This window comes from Saimiri boliviensis, chromosome 3, assembly GCF_048565385.1.
Source record: "Saimiri boliviensis isolate mSaiBol1 chromosome 3, mSaiBol1.pri, whole genome shotgun sequence".
Taxonomy (NCBI): Eukaryota; Metazoa; Chordata; class Mammalia; order Primates; family Cebidae; genus Saimiri; species Saimiri boliviensis.
Genome location: NC_133451.1, coordinates 118948502 through 118970695, shown reverse-complemented (window position 1 = coordinate 118970695; position 22194 = coordinate 118948502). Strand labels below are relative to the sequence as shown.

Sequence of the window (22194 nt, the reverse complement as noted above, 5' to 3'; positions counted from 1 at the left end):
TTTTTTTGAGACGGAGTTTCGCTCTTGTTACCCAGGCTGGAGTGCAATGGCGCCATCTCGGCTCACTGCAACCTCTGCCTCCTGGGTTCAGGCAATTCTCCTGCCTCAGCCTCCTGAGTAGCTGGGATTACAGGCACGCGCCACCATGCCCAGCTAATTTTTTGTATTTCTAGTAGAGACGGGGTTTCACCATGTTGACCAGGATGGTCTCAATCTCTTGACCTCGTGATCCACCCGCCTGAGCCTCCCAAAATGCTGGGATTACAGGCGTGAGCCACCGCACCTGGCCCTTCCATAATACTTTTATAATCTTTATAACCTTTATTAAGGAGTTAGTTAATGCTTCAAGAAAACCTTGTTAATCTGACACATGAGTCCATATACTGGTTTTGCATCAGTGTGCCTTTCACATTAATAATTAATTTATAGAGGCCGGGCGCGGTGGCGCAAGCCTGTAATCCCAGCACTTTGGGAGGACGAGGAGGGTGGATCATGAGGTCGAAAGATCGAGACCAACCTGGTCAACATGGTGAAACCCCGTCTCTACTAAAAATACAAAAAATTAGCTGGGCATGGTGGTGCGTGCCTATAATCCCAGCTACTCAGGAGGCTGAGGCAGGAGAATTGCCTGAACCCAGGAGGCGGAGGTTGCGGTGAGCCGAGATCGTGCCATTGCACTCCAGCCTGGGTAACAAGAGCGAAACTCCATCTCAAAAAAAAAAAAAAAAAAAAAAATTAATTTATAGAGAAACTGAACTGACTTTATCTTTCAAACGATGCAGCCCCTCAAGATCTAAAGTTTTTACCAGAGATACTCTTAGAAAGCAAAAACTTTCATTATTCACAAGGTAACAAAGGTTGAGGCAATTAAGACAAACTCCTCCGAAAGCTGGCATGGTAAAAACAAGTGAAAGGGTCTTGGGGTTTACAGCCTTAAAAATTACATGTGAAAAGGTCTTGGGTTTACAGTTTTCAAAATTACATGTGAAAGGGTCTTGGTCGATGGAGGAGTGGGGTGAGGGTTTGGTCTTGTTTAAGTAAAAACAATGTCTTCCAGAGAGATTCCCCCATACTGTGCCTGCCATCTATAGGAAGGTGATTTGGGAGATGCCAGCTGGCCAGCCTTTTCGCCTATTGAAATGCAGTGTGGAAGTCAAAGGGGAGGTGATCCCAGATGCCTGGGTCTCCTTCCTCAATTTGATGGCACAAATTCACAGCTGGGCTCTGCTTTAAAAAAGTCATCTGAGATTCCTCCTATGGAACAAAATTCAATCAAAGCCACTGAAAACGCCTATATATAAAAAAAATTATTCTTTCTGAACCGTATACAAATAATTAGGCCAAGTATAATAAAGCAAACCAGTCCTACCATAATTTGCTTTTAGAAAAATGGGAAACTGGAGAGAAAAAAAAAATGTTTCAAAACTATAGTACATCTGTTATTAGATTCTCTAGTCTTGCCTAATTTTTAAAAATAAATTTTGTTATTTTCTACAGTTTGGACTGAATCTAACTTGTCTTGGCTATAAGTATTCAAAGTAACATTTTCAATTTTTTTCCTCCTTCTTTTTCATTTTTCCTAATTTGGAGTCACTGAACACTAAGCTGTGCTTTCTTAAAGACCTGCAAACTGAGGCCAGACAACTTAAACTTCAGAAGAAAATAATAGCAACTTACTTACATACAAAAGCCACTTTCACAGCTGCCTAGTGAGGTACGGACTAAAGAGTAACGCGGCCTCTGTTGATTTTTCCAGGATTGTTCTTTGGTTTGTTGTCGCTGTTTCTCCCTTCCTCCCCACTGTTTTCTCTTCACAGGACACAAGACTTCCCAACCTGCTAAAAATGAGCTTTCAGAAACTACCCATCTAGGAACAAGCTGTCCAAGCCCTGAGAGATCAGATGAAACCTGAGACCAGACACTCATTTTCTTGTAAAATGCTTTCTCCAAAAGATTTTTTAAACCTCAAAGACTGCCCCCTCCCTAAGGCAGACTTAAACCTGTTCACTGACGGAAGCAGCTATAATGGGGAGAGGTGTGCAGGGTATGCAGTCACCACCGCCACTGAAGTGGTGGAGGCAGCCCCCTTGCCCAGAGGCTGGGCAGCACAACGGGCGGAATTACACGCCCCCATTCAGGTCCTGTGCCGCGCGGAAGGCAAAGTGGCCAGTATTTACACCGACTCCAAGTACGTCTTTGCAACTGTCCACATACAAGGGGCGATACACAAGGAAAGAGGGCTGCTGACAGCAGGAGGAAAAGAAGTCAAAGATAAGGAAGAAATTCTCAGACTGCTAAGAAGCAGTTTGGAAGCCCAAAGAGGTGGCTGTCATACATCACAACGGCCACCAACGAGGAGCTGATCTTATACCAAGAAGCTAAGGCAGCTGCACTGAACAGAGAGCCTGTGCAGGCCCCACCCGCTTGTTCAGTCATCCCTTGGCTCCAAGAGGCTGTGGGGAAGCCGGAGTACTCTAAGGAAGAAAACCAGTGGGCCCAGCAGGAGGGGGCAAAGCAGAGGGCTGGGGGATGGTGGCTACTCCCTGACAACAGACCAGTGGTGCCTTGGAACTTGGCTCATACCACCGTTACTCAGTGCCACGGTCTCACCCACCTAAGTAAAACTGCTCTGGAGACCTTACTCAACAGGTATGACTGTAGTGCAACTCTTCCCACACTCTGTGCTGCGGTAAACAATCAGTGCCTTACCTGTACTAAGAACAAGCCCCACCGCAGCTGAAACCTGCCCCAGGGGCGCAACGGTGGACAGCTACCCCTTTGAGGACATGGAGGTGGACTTCACTGAAGTCAAGGCCAGTAAAGGGTACAAATACCTACTGAATATCCAAAGCAACCTCGAGAAAAAAGAACGAAGCAGGAGGCATCGCACTTCCTAATTTCAAACTGTATTACAAGGCTAGAGTCTAAATGATATGGTACTACCATAAAAATAGACTCATAGCCCAATGGTACAGAACAGAGGTCCCCAGAGTAAATTCAGGCGAAGAATACTAATGGGAAAAGACAGTCTTTTCAACAAATGGTTTGGGGAATACTGAATATTTATATTCAAAAGAATACAGCTGGGCCCTTAATTTATACAATATACAAAAATCAACTCGAAATGGAGTAAAGACAAATCTAAGACCTACAAATGTAAACTCCTAAAAGAATATATAGGGAATATGTTTTTTGGCACTGGTTTTGGCGGTGATTTTTTTTTGACACGACACCAATGCCACTGGCAACAAAGGCACAGATAAACGAGTGGAACCAAAAAAGTTCCGCACAATGACAGAAGCCACGAAAGGAAAACGCAACCAGCAGAGTGAGAGAAAGTATTTTCAACCCCATTATCTAATATGGAGTTAATATCCTAAATAGTTAAGAAATTCATACAACTCAATAGCAAAAACCCAAATTACCCAATATAAAAAACAGGCAAAGAATCTCAGAAACATTTTTCCAAGGGAAATATACCAATAGCCAACAGAGATATGAAAATGTTATCAGTATCACTAATCATGAGAGAAATACAAATCCAAACTACAGTATGATACCACCTCACATCTGTTAGGCTGGCTGTTAGCAAAATAATAAGAGCTATGACGTACTGGTGAGGATGTGGAGAAACCTTAGGTGCTTGGGCCACGAAGACCTTGCAAGGTCTCTTCCTACCAGGGCGGACTCGAACCCAAGGGGGAGGGTCTGAGCTGTCTCCAACCAGGAATCTATACATGGGAACTGGCCCGGGGGGCCGGGGTTGCGGCCACAGCCTTCCCAGCAGCCTGCACCGTGGAGACCTCCAGGGTGCCCTCTGGTGGCCAGCGGACGCTCAGCGCCGGCCACTCCGATCTGCAGAGGGTTTTTCGCTTTCCTGGGGTCATTTTAGCCCCGTAATCCCCAGAAAAGCCCTTCCTGAAGTTTTCGACCATGCAGTCTAGGACTGTGGGCTTAGACTGACTTTTCCCCGTGATGTGTGGCCCCTTTTGAACGGTGACTCAAGACAAAGGAGGGGTGTCCCGTGAAGGACACTCAGATGGCCACCTGGCCGCGCCCTTGAGGGAACTGAGGCGCCTCTTAGCAGTCAGGGGGTCGGTGTAATCCCCCGACTCGGATGGAGCTCAGCTCGATGCCGCCATGAGCCACATGCGGTTCGTCACGGAAACGCAGGCTCGGGCCCCGTCGAACTCCGCAGTTTGCACCGTGGAGCTGCAGATTGGCGGTTCAGAGCAGGCTCTTGAGCGCCCCACGCACTCACACGCCCACTCAGGTTATCACGTTCCCACCCTAACCCGAGAAGTCCACCTGCTGTCTGCAAATGGAGACCCCGGAAGGTGACCAGGCTCCCCTTCCGTCCGCAGACAGGCCTGACTGAATCCACCTGCTGTCTCCAAGTGGAGATCCCGGGAGGTGACCAGGCTCCCCTGCCGTCCGCAGACGGGCCTGACTAAATCCACCTGCTGTCTCCACACGGAGACCCCGGGAGGTGATCGGGCTCCCCCTCAGTCCGCAGACGGGCCTGACTAAATCCACCTGCTGTCTCCAAGTGGAGACCCTGGGAGGTGACCAGGCTCCCCTGCCGTCCGCAGACGGGCCTGACTGAATCCATCTGCTGTCTCCACACGGAGACCCCGGAGGTGACCAGGCTTCCCTTCGGTCCGCAGACGGGCCTGAGTGAATCCACCTGCTGTCTCCACACGGAGACCCTGGGAGGTGACCGGACTCCCCTTCCGTCCGCAGACAGGCCTGACTAAATCCACCTGCTGTCTCCACACGGAGACCCTGGGAGGTGGTCAGGCTCCCCTTCCGTCCGCAGACGGGCCTGACTAAATAGACCTGCTGTCTCCACACGGAGACCCCGGAAGTGACCGGGCTTCCCTTCCGTCCGCAGACGGGCCCGGGGCCTTACCTCATCCGGAGTTCCCGTCAGTTCAGTCCGTCCCCGCGAGTCCGGCCAGCGGCAACGCCGGTGCAGCAGCGGTTCCCTTCCGGGAACGGAGGCCCTGCAGCAGCTCCCGGGAGGGCCCGGCCTCGGTCCGGCGGGGAACAGGCAGCTGTCCGTCCTTCCGACCCCAGAGCGGTGGCTCAAGAGCTTCCGGGTCAGGGAACCAACGCTGCGGAAAAGGTTACCTGACAGGAAGCCCAGGCGGCACTCAGGGGAGCGGAGGGACGCTCTTGACTGAGCCGGCCCGGAGGGGTTCACCCGGCACGCGGACCCCGGCTGGGAACAGTACACGGTTTCTGTAGGTGAAGGGGCAGGGAAAGGAACGCAGAACTTCAGAGCACGCGGCGGGTTTGGACGGCGCGGCCATTTTCCCTCAGGATTTAGCTAGTGAGCAACAAGCCGAGGTACAGAAGCAGAAAGACGGCGTTCTCAGCGGAAGAACGAAGGCCGTTTCAGCAGAGGGAAGGAGCTGACCACCTGCTCACAAAATCCGGGCCGAATTTCCGCTTCCGCCCGGCGTCCGCCTCCGCCAGGCCACCCTCGCGGACCGCAGGGCCGGCAGGGTAAGATAAGACCTTACGGACAGCGGTGCTCAGTGTTTCCTGTTGTGTTTACAGCCCCATCCGAAAGGTGACGGTGGCTGTGCCACCAGGCGTCCCTCGTGGAATTTCTCAGCGTTCTCTCTTGGTTTTGAGGAATGAAAGCCCTTAGCATAACCCCGCCTCAAGTCAGTAATTCATGGATTTGACGATTCTTTTCTCCATTATTTTCACTAATATCTGCGTATAGATTGGGAAATGTGTGTGTACTGTGTGCGCCTATGCCAGTACATACGGAAGTTAGGGTTACGCTATACCGTAATCTATTCAGTATGCAAGGCATTATGTCTAAAACACAATATATATGCGTTAATGAAAAATATTTATGTTTAAAATATGCTGACGTGGGGACACAAAGTAAACACATAATGTTTGAAAAATGCCACCAATGAACTCGCTCAATGCAAGGTTGCCACAAATGTTCATTTTGTAAAATATGAAGCATTTGTGAATGCAATAAAATGAAGAGTAATAAAACAAGGTTATGCTTTTAATTATGAGTATAGTTATGTTTAATTATATTTCTTTTATTTTCTTTTTTTAAGACGAGGTTTCACCATGTTGGTCAGGCTGGACTTGAACTCCTGACCTCAGATGATCCGCCCACCTTGGCCTCCAAAGTGCTTAGATTACAGGCATGAGCCACCACGCCCAGCCAATAAAGAATCACAACCACAGCTGAGGTGCTTACTAAAGGCAAAGTACAAGAACTTAGTTATAAATACCAGCTGTGACCATGCGCCTCATTACAGAAATGAGAACTGTAATTATTATGAGTATTTCCCCTTTATTTATTTATTTATTTATTTATTTATTTATTTATTTTTGGCATCATAGCTTTATTTGTGCGCAGTGAGGGTGAAGGCAATCTATCATCATTTTCTTTCTCTGATATGCTCCAGAATCAAGAGGGGTGGGTGAAACAGCCATGAGCAGGGCCAGGTGTGGGCTACCTGGTCCGTCAGAAGTCCTTAGGGCTGTGACCCACGTGTGCATATCCTGTTTCAGAGGAGGGGTCCTGAGGAAAGAGGGCCAGCAAGACTGGGCAGCGGTTAAGCTGAAAGCCTGCAAGTTTGAAGGGACACAGATTTGGGCGGAAGGAGAGATGAAGTCAGGGCAGGAGAGGGCTGTGGCTTCATGGACTGAGGGAGGCAGAGCGGCTGGGGAGAAGCTGGGATGCATTACTCAGCCAGGCTTTTGCTTTGCTCTCCTCAAAGGGGGCTCCTCTGCTTAGTGAGCCCTTAATTTCTCCCCAGGAGGGCAGGAGAGAAGAAAACCCAAAATGAGAAGGAAAAGTTCTGGGCTGGACTGTCTGAAACTGGTGGTCTGAAATAGTCCACAAAGAACATGATTTCTCAGTTACCTAGCATTGCTCCCATGACCTTAGTGTCTGTCCTGGAAGGCTTGAGGGCCTGCTGGTATCTTCCCTACAGAAAGGAAGCTCCATCGATCATTAGAGATCATCTAGCAGCAGGTCTAGCAGTAGAGCAGGCTCTCTTTGGGTTTACTGCTCAAGGTAAGCAGTGACTGTGATGAAAGGAACCTGACATCTTTCCCTCAGCCCAAATTGCATCCCATCTCCAGGCCTGGCTGGGCCATGGGTGAGAACGGCAGGAAGGAGCTAAGCCCGATGGAAGTCCTCGCGCTGGCCACCAGTCTTGCTAATGAGCTTGATCTCCTCCAACACGATGGCCCTGCTGACAGCCTTGCACAATTCATACAGGGTGAGGGCAGCCACTGCAGCAGAGGTCAGGGCATCCATCTCCACCCTGGTGGGGCCCCAAGCCTGGCAAGATTCCCGGATCTCCACGGCATGGCGTGTGCTGTCCAGCTCCAGCTGCACCCGGATGTGGCTCAGGGCCACGTGGTGCCACAGAGGGATCAGCTGGCTGGTCAGCTTGGCTGCCTGGACTCCAGCCAGCTGGGCCACTACCAGGGCATCTCCTTGAGCTGGTTCTACTAGACAGGCTTGAAGGCTACAGGCCCCAGGAGGACCACTCCTTTCTGTGTCTGGCTTCCTGCCCACATCTACCATCGCTGCCCGTCCTTCCGAGTCCACATGAGTTAGTTGTTCTGAGGTTAGCTGGGGTCCTGAGGGGAGAGCAGAAGCCCAGGAACCTGGGCTAAGGCACTTTGAATTGGCATCTGAGTCTGCATGGGAAGTGTAGTGTCTCTGAAAGGAGCCAGACCCCAGCTGCAGCTGGGCTAGAGGAGGCATCTGGGGGACCCTGTATCCTTTCCATAAAGTGGCCATCTGGCTGGAGAAACTCATTCTGGATCTTAGACCCTCAACATGGAGGGCATCCCAGGAGGAAATGCTTGGATTGGCTGGTGGGGAATCATGGGACATCAAAAATAACTTGATGGGTCACCCACCGCTGAGGATCATGGGCCAGTTCTTCATCTGGGAAATACCGAACATGCCTGCATGCTGCCGCTTCTTCCTGCCCACAGCAGCCCCGATGATTCTCAGCAGCTCCTGCTCAGAGGCCCCAGCGTGCAGGTGATCCCGCATAGATACCTCAGAGTTTCCAAAGAGGCAGACCTTGAGGTTCCCATGAGCTGTGATTTGCAGGCGGTTGCAGGTCCCACAGAAATGCTTGGACGTGGACGTGATGAAGCTGATCTGGCCTTGGAAGCCAGGGATTTTAAAGGCCTTGGCTGTGCTCTGGCAGCTTCTCCAGCTCTGGCCACTGCTGCCGGACAGTGTCCAGCATCTCCTTATAGCTGACCATCTTCTTGAAGTTCCACTTGTTGCCATCAAAGGGCATGTACTCTATGAAGCGCATGTCCAGGGGGAGGCCCTCGGTCAAGGCCGCAAAGTCCGGGAGTTCATCCTCGTTAAGGCCTCGCAACCCCTTTATTTTTAATGAATGTTTGTTTATGTGCATATATCTTACTTTTCCTGTATTATATCCTTATGATGTAACAAAAGATATGTGGACTTTATATCATAGTAGTTATTAAGTATTGTTAACTTTACATTACAATGATTAAGTTATGTGACTTCAAAAAGAAAAGTAAATATCACACAAGGACTTTATCTCCTTTTCCGGGGAAGGAGGTAGTGCATTTTTGGTTTCACACAGGGTAGTTATATCAGACTTGGTGAAATCATGGCCTTGTTACTGTCTTTACTTGGAGTTTAAGTATGATTTAAGGAGATGCTATAGATGCCAGGTTGACAAGGGGTAGACTTGTGATGTCTAGTTTTATGTATTGACTTGACTAGGGCAGGTGGTGCCCAGGTATTTTGATAAACATTCTTTTGAGTGTATCTGCAAGGGTGTTTCTGGATGAGATTTACACTTCTATTGGTAGACTAGGAAGCACACTGCTCTTCCCAGTGTTGGGTGAGCCTCATCCAGTCAGTTGAAGGTGTGACTAGAACTAAAGGCTGACCCTCCCCAGATGAGAAAAAATTCTTCTGCGTGATTGCCTTTGCACAGGAACAGCGGCTCTTCCTGGTTACGAAGACTTATAGCAATTACGTAAGCCACTTTCTTAAAATCATTCTTTCTCTTTCTCTTTCTCTCTTTCTATTTTTCTTTCTCTGTTGGTTCTGTTTCTCTGGAGAATGCTAATGCAACCAGTTAATTAGTATTTTTGTTTCAAACAACCATTTATCTTGTAACAAAATTAATAGAAACATACACTTTGTATTTACCTACATATTCTCTATTTCTGAAATCCTTCATTTTAGATATATAGGTTTCATCTGATATTATTTCCCTTCCCTCTGAAGAATTTTCTTTAACATTTCTTCCCTCTGAAGAATTTTCTTTAACATTTCTCATAGTGCATATTTGCTGACAATAAATTCTCTGTTTTTATCTGGAAAATATTTTATTTGAATTCATTTCTTAAATAATTTCTAGTTCTATAATTCTAGCTTTTTAGTGTTTCTTTCTTTCTGTCAAGACTTTAAGATAGATATCTTTCTATTGCCTTTTTTCTCACATTGTTTTTGACCACAAGTCAGAGACAATTGCTATTGCTGTTCCCTGAAATACATATTTACCTATTATTCTCTGAATGTTTACAAAGATCCAGAGAATACAAATTTTTACCAATGATTTCCATTACAATATGGCTTGCTGTGCTTTTCATTTTGTTAAAGCAAAATAAAACTCACCAGTGGGTTGTTAAGTTTTTTGAAATAGTGAGTTTATAATTTTCACCAAATTTAAACATTTTAAGCCATTATTTGAAGCTGTCTCTTTCCGAGTATTCTAGGTTTAGATCTTTAGTCCACTAGCTGTTGTACTTATTGTCCAAGGCTCTGTTATTGACAGATTCATTATAATCTTTTCTTCCCCTGTGCTTTTCCTCGGGTAATTTACACTGCTATGCTTTCAAGTTTACCTTTCTTTACCTTTTTATTTCTTTTTGATATGGGGTCTCACTCTATCACTCAGGCTGGAGTTCAGTGGCATAATCTTGGCTCATTGCAGCCTTGACCTTCTGGGCTCTAGTGATCCTCCCACATCAGCCTCCTGAGTAGCCAGGACTACAGACACACACCACCATATCTGGCTACTTTTTTGCATTTTTTTGGTAGAGACAGGGTTTCACCATGGTGCCCAGGCTGGTCTCAAACTCCTGAGCTCAAGCAATCCACCTGCCTAGGCCTCTCAAAGTTCTGGAGTTGTAGGCATGAGCCATTGCACCCAGCCATATTTACTTTCGAAGTGCATGGCATCTTTTTGTATGCTTGGGAGAGAGGAATTTGGTACCCTGAGTACTGGAGATACAATAGTGAATAATAACAGAAGGGTTTCTTACCTCACAGACTTCTAGTCTTAGAGGTGACTGAAGAAGTAACTGGCAATTGTCTTAAAATATGCTGACTTTTTATGACTGCCCATAAAAATAAGAATATAAGAATGGGGATTATAGTCAAGTAATTAGCATCATTTTGGGAGCTGTGGATGACTTTCTAAATGAAGTAATGTTGATGCCAGGACCTGAATGATAAATAATATGAAACAGGGAAGAAGGAGATATTCAGGGAAAGTATTTATTTGAAAAACTCAAGGAAACAAGAAAGATATTTGATGAAGTCAAAGAAATTAATTAGTGGGAAAAAGTATGGTGCCAAGAGCTGTGGTGGTAGTGATGGTGATGGTGATAGGGTTTGCTCTGAGGCCGAGATTACAGAATGATGCAGTGGTTAGTCCATGAAGGGCATTCTAAGCCATGTTAAGGAACTTATATTTTGTCCTAAGGAAACTTGGGAGCTAATAAATAATTTTGAGCAAGAGAATAATACAATCAGATTTGTTTTGTAAAAACATTGCTCTAATTACAATGTGGAGAATGAATTGGAAAAGTATCAAGGGCAGGGGGGTGAGCCAGGAGACTTACATCAGTTCAAGCAAAATACATGATAGAAAGCTGTAATGACAGTAGGAGCAAAGAGAAGTAGAATAATTAGAAAGCCAGTTAGAAGAAAGAAGGAGGTAATTGTATGATGGAATGTGTGGGAAGTGGTAATAAAAGAGAAGGACAAGTCAAAGAGGCTCTCTAGGTTTTTTTTGCCCGAACTTGTGAGCTTAAAGTAGCTTTTTCCTGATCACAAAAGACCTAGCTCCATGCCTCTTTTATTCTTCGGATCCCTCCTAGCTGCTTCAAGCCACAGTGACTTCTTTCCATCTCTGCAGTTCCGTTGAACCCATTTGGTGCCTCTGCCCTTATAAGACAAGATATAATAAGAGAGGTAGCAGTGTACAGTGAATAAAAGCACGGCCATGGGAGGTACATGGGCTGTTAATGATCAAGCTCTACAATTCCTTTGCTCCTTGTCCTCAACTTCCTTGTCTGTAAAATGTGAATAAACAGAGTGATTACAACCATCCTGTAAGGCCACTGTAAGTATTAAATGAGTTAATGTACAAAAAGTGCTTAAGCAGATGCCTGACACATGTCATCATCACATAATGCATTTATATACTATTATCGTGTTATATTGACATATGATATTATATGAAAGTTTTTTGTTGTTATTGTTACAAAATTTCTTAACTACATAATAAGCTTCCAGGAACCTGCACCCAGGTTTTGTGTGTCTTTTCTCTACTCTTTCTAACCCTCAGTTGATCCCTGAAAAACATTTTGGCTTTGTGATATCTTCATTAGAGTGGCTTCAGCGAAAAACAACTTGTTCCTAGAATATGTTTAGTGGGCATATACTTTTGCCTTGAAGCAAAAAAGATTTCTAAATTTTGTTTCTAACCAAAAAAAGAAATAAAAGACATGCATCAAATGGGAAAATAATTACTTTTTCAGATATGTTTTATAATTAAATGGGAGATGAGTTAAAGCTGGAAATTTTCTGCTGCTTCTGTTGCAATGAAGTTTTGGAATCTGGAGACTTAGCAGATATATAACTTCTTATAGCAAATTGAAATAATTTCAATTACAACTCTGCCTTTTTCCTTCTAACTCTAAATGGAGCCAGTCATTTTTTATAAAATAAAAGGATATCCAACAGGGCCGGGGTTTGAAAAGAGCATTATTTAAGCTTACATTTAGCATATTAAGATCTGTGAAAAATTATTTTTGCTAGTAATCATGAACTCACAAAGTAAATTTTAAGAAAAAGTTCTTGTAGTCTGTCTCCGCCAATGTGTAAACACAGATTGGAAAATAAGAAGTGGTTGTATTTTCTGCAAATTTTATGACTATCTTAGGATTTTTTTTCCCCATGTGGCTTTTAGAAAAGCCAATTGTAGTTCAATCAGTAGTATTTTAGACAGCTTTCTCAGTAGTTGGAAATACATTATACATTCAAAAAGGAAGAAAATGGGGAAAATAGAAGATTGCGGAAAATGTACAGCAGTGAATAAATGGTCTCTCTTAGCACAAGATTTTGAAAAATGACTCTTAAAGCAGAAACTCCACCCATTGATAGAGATAGAGATTTCAATTGTTAATTGAGAGATTTATGGCTACATTAAGAATATTACACTTGTCATTTATTTTTCCAGTCTTACTGAGATATAATTGACATGTAAAAATTGTACATATTAAATAAATATAATTGACATGTAAAAATTGTATATATTAAATAAGTACAATATGGATATTTTGATATAAATGTACTTCCTGTAATGATTTCCACAATTAAGCAAATGAATATATTCATCACCTGACATACTCTTTTTTTCTGATGTATGAGAACATAGCTTCTATTCCCATAGCAAATTCCAAGTATGCAATACATTATTATAAACTATATTACCTGTGCTATATATTATAAATCTAGAAATAATTCTAGAAATAATTATAAATCTAGAAATAATTCTAGAAATAAATCTAGAATAAAAGTTTATACCCTTTAACCAGCACTCACCTTTTTCCCCACCCCCAATCACTGGCAAGTACCATTCTAACTTTCTGTTTCCCTCAGTTCAACTTTAGATTCCACATGTAAGTGATATGGAATATTTGTCTTTCTGTGTCTGCCTTATTTCACTTAGTGTAATGCCCTCCAGGTTCATCCACATTTCTGCCAATGCAGAATTTCCTTTTTTTTCCAGTCTAAATAATATTCCATTGTATATAGTCATGCAGTACATAATGACATTTTGGTCAATTATGGACCACATATATGATGGTGGCTCCATAAGATTATAATGGAGCTAAAAAACTTCCATGGCCTTGTGATGTTGTAGACATCATAATATTATAGCGGAATGCATTGCTCACATATTGTGATACTGGTGTATCTCCTCTGTTTTCAGTCATATAAAAGTATAGCACATACAATTATGTAAGTACATAATACTTGATAATAAATGACTTTGTTACTGGTTTATGTATTTGCTATACTTTTTAAATTTCATTTTTTAAATTGACAAATCATAACTATACATACTCATGGGGTATACATAGTGATATATCAATACGTATAGTGTATAGTTATCAGATCAGGAGAATTAGCATATTCATCACCATTTCTTTGTTTTGGGAATGTTTAATAACCTCCTTTTAACTATTTGAAATGACATATTATTGTTAATTACAATCATCTTACAGTGGAATAGAGCATTGGAACTTATTCCTTCTATCTTTGAGCTTCCTATATATTTTTTAAAGCTATTATTTCATTAAATATGGTTTTTATTCATTTTTTCCTTCTCTTCTCTCTTGGGAGTACCCCTAATGTAAATATTTGTTTACTTAATTGTGCCCTATAAATCCTGTAGATTTTCTTGTTTCTTTTCTTTCTGTCTTTTGTTTGCCTGTGTTATTTCAATAGACTTGTTTCAAGTTCAGAAATTCTTTCTTCTGCTTTTGGTCTGTTGCTGAAGCTCTTGATTGTATTTTTTTACTTCATTCCTTGAATTCTTCAGCTTCAGCATTTATGTTTGGTTCTTTTTTATATATCTATCTCCTTACTAAAATTTCTTATTGAAGTCATGAATTTTTGTGATTTTGCTGAATTGTTATCTGTATTCTGTATTTCACTGAATTTCCTTAAGATTATTATTTTAAATTCTTTGTTGGATATTCTATACATTTCCTTATGTTGGGGTCTGTTACTGGAGAATTATTGTTTTTCTTTGGAGATGACATATTTCCTTGCTTGTTTTCATGGTCGATGTGTGCCTACATTGATTCCTCTGCATATGGTAGAAAACTCACCTCTTCCAATTTTATGGAGTAGGTTTCATAGTTTTCTATACTAGTTGCATTTGTGTTTCTCAGTGCCTTTGGCTGACAGAATTTATGGCAATGGTGGTTTGGCTTTGGAAGGGGTGGGCTCACTGGGCTGTTTCTCAGGTTGGGGCCCATGTGTACACATGATGGGTCAGCCAACTGGGGTCTGGCTGACTGGGGTCGAGGCCACAGTGCTGTTAATCTGTCCAGGAGCATGAGCACACAGTTGCTTGAACAGTCTGGGGCTTTCCTGCCAGGTATGGCTTGTGGGGCAGTTTCTGCTGGAGGTGACTCATGAGGCTGTCTCAGGCCTGGGAGACAGGTGCTGTTTAGTTGTCATGTTTTTCAGGGCTGCCCCCCGGGGGTATTTCTCTGGCCTGCAGTGTGGTCACGTGGCTTCTTGGCTGGCCTGGGTATGTGTCTGGGGGAGGCTGCTTCTTAGGATGTAGATGTGGCCTGGCCTAGGGGTGTGTCTGCCTTGGAAAATACAGGGCCTTTTCTCAGGTTTGGCTTACAGAGGGTGAGTGGAGGGAGAGGAGTGCACACCTTGTTTTCCTAGTCCAAAATAATGTGGCTGTGTGAATTCCTAGCAGCTTAGGGCTTGCAAGGACTATGAGATTCTACTGTAATAAAGATTGTAGGTGTTTGTGGTGGCAATGGGGCTGTTGGGATCTTCTGCTTATCTTTTCCCTACAGTGAGAAGTCTTCCTGACTCTGGGCCAATCCCATCTGGCAAGGGAGATGGGGCTGCAGAGGCCAGGTGCTTCCTTGTTGTCTGCCTGGACTTCCAGTCACTACATATGGATCTCCATCTCCCAGCTGCAGTCCAGTGCGCTCCCTTTCGCCCTGTGTAGGCCTGGGCTAATATGTGTGTTTGTATCTTAGTTTCTAACAAAAAGCTTTTAAAAGTCTTTTTTTTTTTTATAGCTGTGCAATGTTTGTGTTTTAAGCTAAGTGTTATTACAAAAGAGAAAGTTAAAAAATTACGTTTATAAAAAAAGATGTTATAGTAGCTGAAGTTAATTTATTAGGGAAAAAGAAACATTTTAAAATAAATTTAGTGTAGCCTAACTGTACAGGATTTATAAAGTCTGCAGTAGTGCACAGTAATGTCCCAGACCTTCAGATTCACTCACCACTCAATTACTGACTCAGCCAGAGCAACTTCCAGTCCTATAAGCTCCACTCACAGTAAGTGCACTATACAGGTATGTCATTTTTAAATCTTTTATACTGTATTTTTTAATATATAGGTAAATACATATAAAGTGCCCTATACAGGTGTGTCATTTTTTAATCTTTTATACTATACTTTTTTATATATAGATATGCTTAGATACATAAATACTTACTATAAAGAATACAGTTTTACAATTGCCAACAGCACAGTAACATGCTGTACAGGTTTGTAGTATAGGAGTAATAGGTTACAGTATATAGCCTAGGTGCGTCGTAGACTTCACTGTCAAAAGTTTTTGTAAGTACTCTTAACGATGTTTGCACAATGACAAAATCACCTAATGATACATATGTCAGAATATATCTCCATTGTTAATAGCTGTATGAGTATAAAATTTCTTTATTCATCCATCTATCAATGAATGTCTAGGTAGTTTCCATATCTTAGCTACTGTGAATAATGCTGCAATAAACATTGGAGTGCAGATATTTCTCTGACCTATTGAATTCACTTCGTTTACATCCAGAAGTGAAATTGATGGATCACATGGTTGCTCTATTTTTTTGAAAAACCTTTATAGTGTTTTCCATAATGTCTTGTCATCTCATATTCCTACCATCAGTGTGTAAAAGTTTTCTCCACATCCTCACCAGTACTTCATAGCTCTTATTATTTTGGTAACGGCCAACCTAACAGTTGTGAGGTGGTTTCATAATGTAGTTTTGATTTATATTTCTCTGATGATTAGTGATACTGATAACATTTTCATATCTCTGTTGGCCACTGGTATATTTCCTTTGGAAAAATGTTTCTGAGATTCTTTGCCTGTTTTTTATAGTAGATAATTTGGGTTTTTGCTATTGAGTTGTATGAATTTCTTAACTATTTAGGATATTAACTCCATATTAGATAATGGGGTTGAAAATACTTTCTCTCACTCTGCTGGTTGCGTTTTCCTTTCATGGCTTCCGTCATTGTACGGAACTTTTTTGGTTCCACTCGTTTATCTGTGCCTTTGTTGCCAGTGGCATTGGTGTTGTGTCAAAAAAAAAATCATTGCCAAGACCAGTGCCAAAAAACATATTCCCTATATATTCTTTTAGGAGTTTACATTTGTAGGTCTTAGATTTGTCTTTACTTCATTTCGAGTTGATTTTTGTATATTGTATAAATTAAGGGCCCAACTGTATTCTTTTGAATATAAATATCCAGTATTCCCCAAACCATTTGTTGAAAAGACTGTCTTTTCCCAGTAGTATTCTTCACCTGAATTTACTCTGGGGACCTCCATTCTGTACCATTGGGCTGTGAGTCTATTTTTATGGTAGTACCATATCATTTTGACTACAGCCTTGTAATATAGTTTGAAATTAGGAAGTGCGATGCCTCCTGCTTCGTTCTTTTTTCTCAAGGTTGCATTGGATATTCAAGGCTTTTGTGGTTGCATACAAATTTTTGGAGAGTTTTTTCCCCCCATTTCTGTGAAAGACAGTAGAATTTTGATATGGATTGCATTTTATCTGTAGTTCAATTTTGGTAATATGGACATTACAATATTAATTCTTTCAATTCATATATACAAGATATCTTTCTATTTACTTGTGTCTACAATATCTTTCATCAGTTTTATAGTTTTCAGTGTATAGATCTTTTACATCCTTGGGTAAATTTATTTCTAAGTATTTTTTAAAAATTATTTTGAATTGGATCATTTACTGATTTCTTTTTAGGATAGTTTGTTGTTAGTATATAAAATTTACTTATTAGTTCAAATGGGTTTTGTGGAGTCTTTAAGGTTTTCTATATATAATGTCATTGGCAAACAAAGACAATTTTAGTTTTTTCCAGTTTGAATGCTTTTTATTATTCTTACTTAAGTGAAGTACCTAGAACTTTCTGTGCTACATTGAATAGCAGTGATAAGCTTGTGTATTCTTGACCTGTTCTTGATCTTAGGGAGAAATTCTTGAGGTTTTCACCACTGAGTATGATGTTAGCTATTGGCTTGTCATATAAAGGCTTTATGATGTTGAGATACATTCCATCTATACTTAACTTTTTAAGAGTTTTTATTATAAAAGGATGTTGAATTTTGTCAAATGCCTTGTCTGCATCCATTGAGATAATCATATAATTTTTGTCCTTCATCCTGTTTATATGTTGTGTCTACCCTTTTGATTTGCATGTTTTGAATCATACTTGCATCCCTGGAAAAATTCCACTTGATCGTGGTGTATAAACCTTTTAACACACTGTTAAATTTGTTTTGCTAGAATTTTATTAAGGATTTTTCCACCCACATTTATCAGAGATATTGACTTGTAATTATTTTTTCCTTGTAGTGTCCCCTTCTGGCTTTGGTGTCTGATCGATGCTGATTGTAACGTGAGTTTGAAATCATTTTTTATTCTTCAATTTTGTAAAAGGAATTTGAGAAGAATTATTACTAATTTTACCTAAGAGTTTGATAAGAGTTACCAGCAAAGCCATTGAATCCTGAGATCTTTTGTTATTTTGGCTAGTTCTTCAATTACTGATTCAATCTCCTTACTTGTTGTTGGACTGTTTAGGTTTTCTATTTCTATGTATTTGTCCTTTTCTTTACAGTTATCAATATTTTGGTGTATAAATGCTCATAGAGGCCAATTATGATTTTTTGTAGTTCTGTGGAATCAATTGTAAAGTCTCTTTTATTTTCAGTTAAAATTCACAAATATGTAAAATTAAACAATAAACTTTTGAACAACCACTAGGTCAAAGAAGAAGTAAAAGAAAATTAGAAAATATAGCAAGACAAACAAAAATAAAAACAGCATGCTCCAAACTTATGGGATGTGGCAAAAGTCATACAATTATACCATACATTCATAACATTAAACATCTACATTACAAAAAAGAAAGATCCAAAAAAAAAAAAAATAAACCTTAACTTTCCACCTTAAGCAACTAGAAAGAGAAGAATAACTTAAGCCTAAATTTAGCAAAAGGAAGGAAATAACAAAGACTATGTGAGCCGAATATATAGAAAAAAGTTTTAAATAGAAAAAAGTAATAAAATGAAGCATTTTTCAAAAGGTAAAGAATATTTTAAAACTTTTAGTTAAACTAAGAAGAAATGAGAGTATCTACAATAAATAAAGCCAGAAATAGAGGAGAAGGCATTATATCACCTGTTGCTGAAATAAAAAAATTATAAGGGCTTATTATGAGCAATTGTGCACCAGCAAATTAGATGTTAGAGCAAATGAATAACTTGTAAGACACATACAGCCTGCTAAGACTGAACTAAGAAGAACTGGACACTCTGAATAACATATAAGGAGCCTTAATGAATAATCAAAAATCTTACAACAAAGAAAGGCCTAGGACCAATAAGCTTCACTGGTGAATTCTACCAAACACTTAATAATGAACACCAGTATTTCTGAAACTGTCCCAAAAAATCAAAGGAGAGGAAGCACTTCCCAACTGACTTTATGAGTCCAGAATCATCCCGATACTAAAGCTACACAAAGCTGCCACAGGAAAAGAGAATTATAAGCCAATGTCTTTGATGAACTTAGGTGCCAAATCCTCAATAAAATACTAGCAATTTGAATTCATCAGTATATCCAGTATATGCAAAGGATCATACACTCTGACAAAGTGTGAATTTGCCCTGAAATTCAAGGATGGGTCAACATATGCAAATCAATCAACATTTATATCACATTAACAGAATAAAGGATAAGATTCAAATGATCATCTGCAAAAATACAGAAAATGGCATCTGACAAAATTCAAGAATATTTCGTGATAAAAAAATGTCAACATAATAAAAGTCATGTATTATAAGCTCACAGTTAACATTCTCAACGATAGCAAATTAAAGCTTTTTTTTTTTCTAAGATCAGTAAGAAGGCAAGGAGGTCCATCATCATCACTGTTATTCAACATAGTACGGGAAGTCCTAGCCAGAGCAATGAGATGAAAAGAAATGAAGACCATTCAAATTGGAAAGCAAGAAGTCAAATTAACTGTTTTTCTTCAGAGTACATAACTATATGGTCTACAGATATATGTGAAAAAGCCTAGCAACGCCACAGAAGTCTTAGAACTAAGAAGTAAATGTCTCACTGACTAAAGAGGACTGAGCACAACTTCTGCCCAAACATAAATTATACAAAAGCAATTCTGAATATGTATAAGAGATGGAAATTTTATCAAATAATCGAATGGAAATTTCTGAAGTGAAAAGTATAATTATCAAAATGAAACATTTCACAGAGAGGATAATAAGATTTGAACCAGCAGAGGAAAGAATAAGCAAATTTAAGACATATTATTAAGAAAGAAGGATACCATCTGAAGAAGAGAAAGAAAAGAAAAATTAAAGATGCCTCTGGGAAATATGTGACCCACTCGGAACCAGTGGTTTAAAATTATTTCCTTCCTTTTAAAGCAATTGACAACAAATGGCTCTCAAATATTACTCCTATTCAAGTCTCATTTATTTTCTCCAGGATTCCTATGTTAGGGATGTTAGAACTTCTTGCACTGTTCATACACTTCATCTCTAAGCTTGGCCTCTGTGTGCTTCAGTATGGGAATCTTTCCCTTGACCTGCGTTCCAGTTAAGCTATTTTGTAATCTGAACTGCCCAGTCTACTTTCCAGCGTATTTGCTGAGTTCTTAAATTATATTTAGTTCTGAAATATCCATTTGAAAATTTCCAGCTTATGGAGGATATTCTACATTGTTTGACGTATTGTGTGCATTTGTCCTTCTATTAAAGTGTGGTAATTATAGTCATTTTAAAAATGTACCCCCCTGTATAAGTACTCTCCTGTCTGGACCATCTTGATGCTACTTACAGTGTCTTCCTCTGCTTCTTTCTTTCTTCTTCTTTTTTCATTCTCTGATAACAAGTCATGCTTGTTTTACTCATAACATGCATATAAATGAGTTACTTTATCAGGTAACTGATTATAAAGCAATTGCAGATGCTCTGGGTGCCTCCACTGGAGATATTTCCCTCTTTTTTCTGTTAGATTGACTGAGGAGCGGATTAACTACCTGAGTCAATCATGAATTGAGCCAGGTATGAAATGAGTGAGTTTTTCATGAATCTTGGACTAATTCTCCTCTTTCATATTGCTGAGGTCTGGGCCTGCCAGACTTTCACTTGGGAGTCGGTATGGCTCTATTTCCTCAGCTCTGAAACATTATAAGGATTTATCTCTATTTTTCAAAGGTTCACAGCCCAGCTCTCCAGCCTCTTGCTACATGCAAGCCCCAAATTAGGTTGTTTTAACAGGGAGACAATCCCTGTTTAACTCTGCTTCGTGTCCGAAATAAAACATGAAACAGTGTCCTTTGATAACACTGAGGCCAGCTCGTCAACATCCCACAAAGCCTTAACATTTATCATATGTGACCTGGGGAGAAATGATTCGGAATTGGAGCTCCAGAACATCTAATTTGTGAATCTAGTCTGTGCAGCAATCAAGAGGGTTGGTCTCTCAGCATAGGTTCTCTGACTAGGTCAAATGTAATCCTCAGTTCACATCCAGCATCTGTAAGTGCTCCAGAAAAAGGAATTCACTCATTTCAGAACTGTTTCCATGCCTAAAGTTTTAGTTCATTAAATACTCTTTGCTTGCACAACTTCTCTTCAAATATGGTTTTTGAAGTTTAACTGGGATTTCTGGTGTTTTCTCAGAGAAAACATGGCTTTCTAAGACTTATTATATCTTACATAGAACTGGATCTTCTTTATCGTCATTTATTACCTAAATTATAGATGAGTTGAGTGGTAAGCGCTATTCTCTTTCAGATTTTGAAAATAGTGTATCTAAGTTTCAATCATTTCCCCAAGACAGGAAAGGGCAATGGGGAGAAAATTCCAAAGCTTCTGATGTCTGACTCCTTCCTGTGTTTTCCACCCTAGCAAGGTAAGGACTGTGTCATTTAGACTTCAGTCACCACATTCCTACCATCAGTGTGTAAAAGTTTTCTCCACATCCTCACCAGTACTTCATAGCTCTTATTTTTTTGGTAACAGCCAACCTAACAGATGTAAGGTGGTATCATACTGTAGTTTTGATTTATATTTCTCTGATGATTAGTGATACTGATAACATTTTGGCCACTGGTATATTTCCTTTGGAAAAATGTTTCTGAGATTCTTTGCCTATTTTTTATAGTAGATAATTTGGGTTTTTGCTATTGAGTTGTATAAATATGAAATGCATCAGCTTTTTGATACAGCATCAGTACTTCCTCTGCACATTTGAGGTGTTACTTTCCATATAAAGGAATTGTTAATGATCTGCCATTACTGCCAGTTCAACAAACGTGTGGGTCCACTGGCCCTCAAAGCCACTTGGCGTTAGTGGAAGGATCTTGAAACTTCAATTGTCTTACTATTTCTTCCTCTATTAACCCACATCTCATGGGTAGGAATTGTGTCTCATCACTGTCCATCTTATATATCAGATGTTCAAATGTGGCCAAAAGCCTTTTGGGCTTGATTTTGTAAGTAGCACCCTTTATCTGTAGTATTCCTTGGAAGCCCCCCAAACAGCTCCTGAGGGCAACCAGGAGTTCTGGGTCCCCTTCCACATAACCATGAGAGTAGCAGTCATCCTGGACAAAAAGTTGGTCCTCAAAAATAGCACCCTGGTCTAAGCAGGTGAACACAGAGAAGGATTTGAATATCAAATACTTATTGACCTTCATGTAGACAATGTGCCTTTGGCATCCTGGGTGTTCATGCCTCTATTGGCTCCTGTTATCATCTGGGACGTCACCACTTCTGGGAG

At 40.9% G+C, this 22194-nt stretch overlaps 1 long non-coding RNA gene and 1 pseudogene across 1 annotated transcript in view; one reads left to right on the top strand and one right to left on the bottom strand.

The window, feature by feature from the left end:
* Nucleotides 1-5161: 5161 nt before the first annotated feature.
* The window catches only part of LOC141583925 (uncharacterized), a 60251-nt gene continuing 43218 nt past the window's right edge, over nt 5162-22194 (top strand). The window contains exons 1-2 of the long non-coding RNA XR_012516760.1: nt 5162-5511; nt 17734-17776. This is a non-coding gene — a long non-coding RNA (uncharacterized LOC141583925). The remainder of the gene's footprint in view (nt 5512-17733; nt 17777-22194) is intronic.
* Nucleotides 7089-16366, bottom strand: LOC101042084 (molybdenum cofactor biosynthesis protein 1-like; annotated as a pseudogene).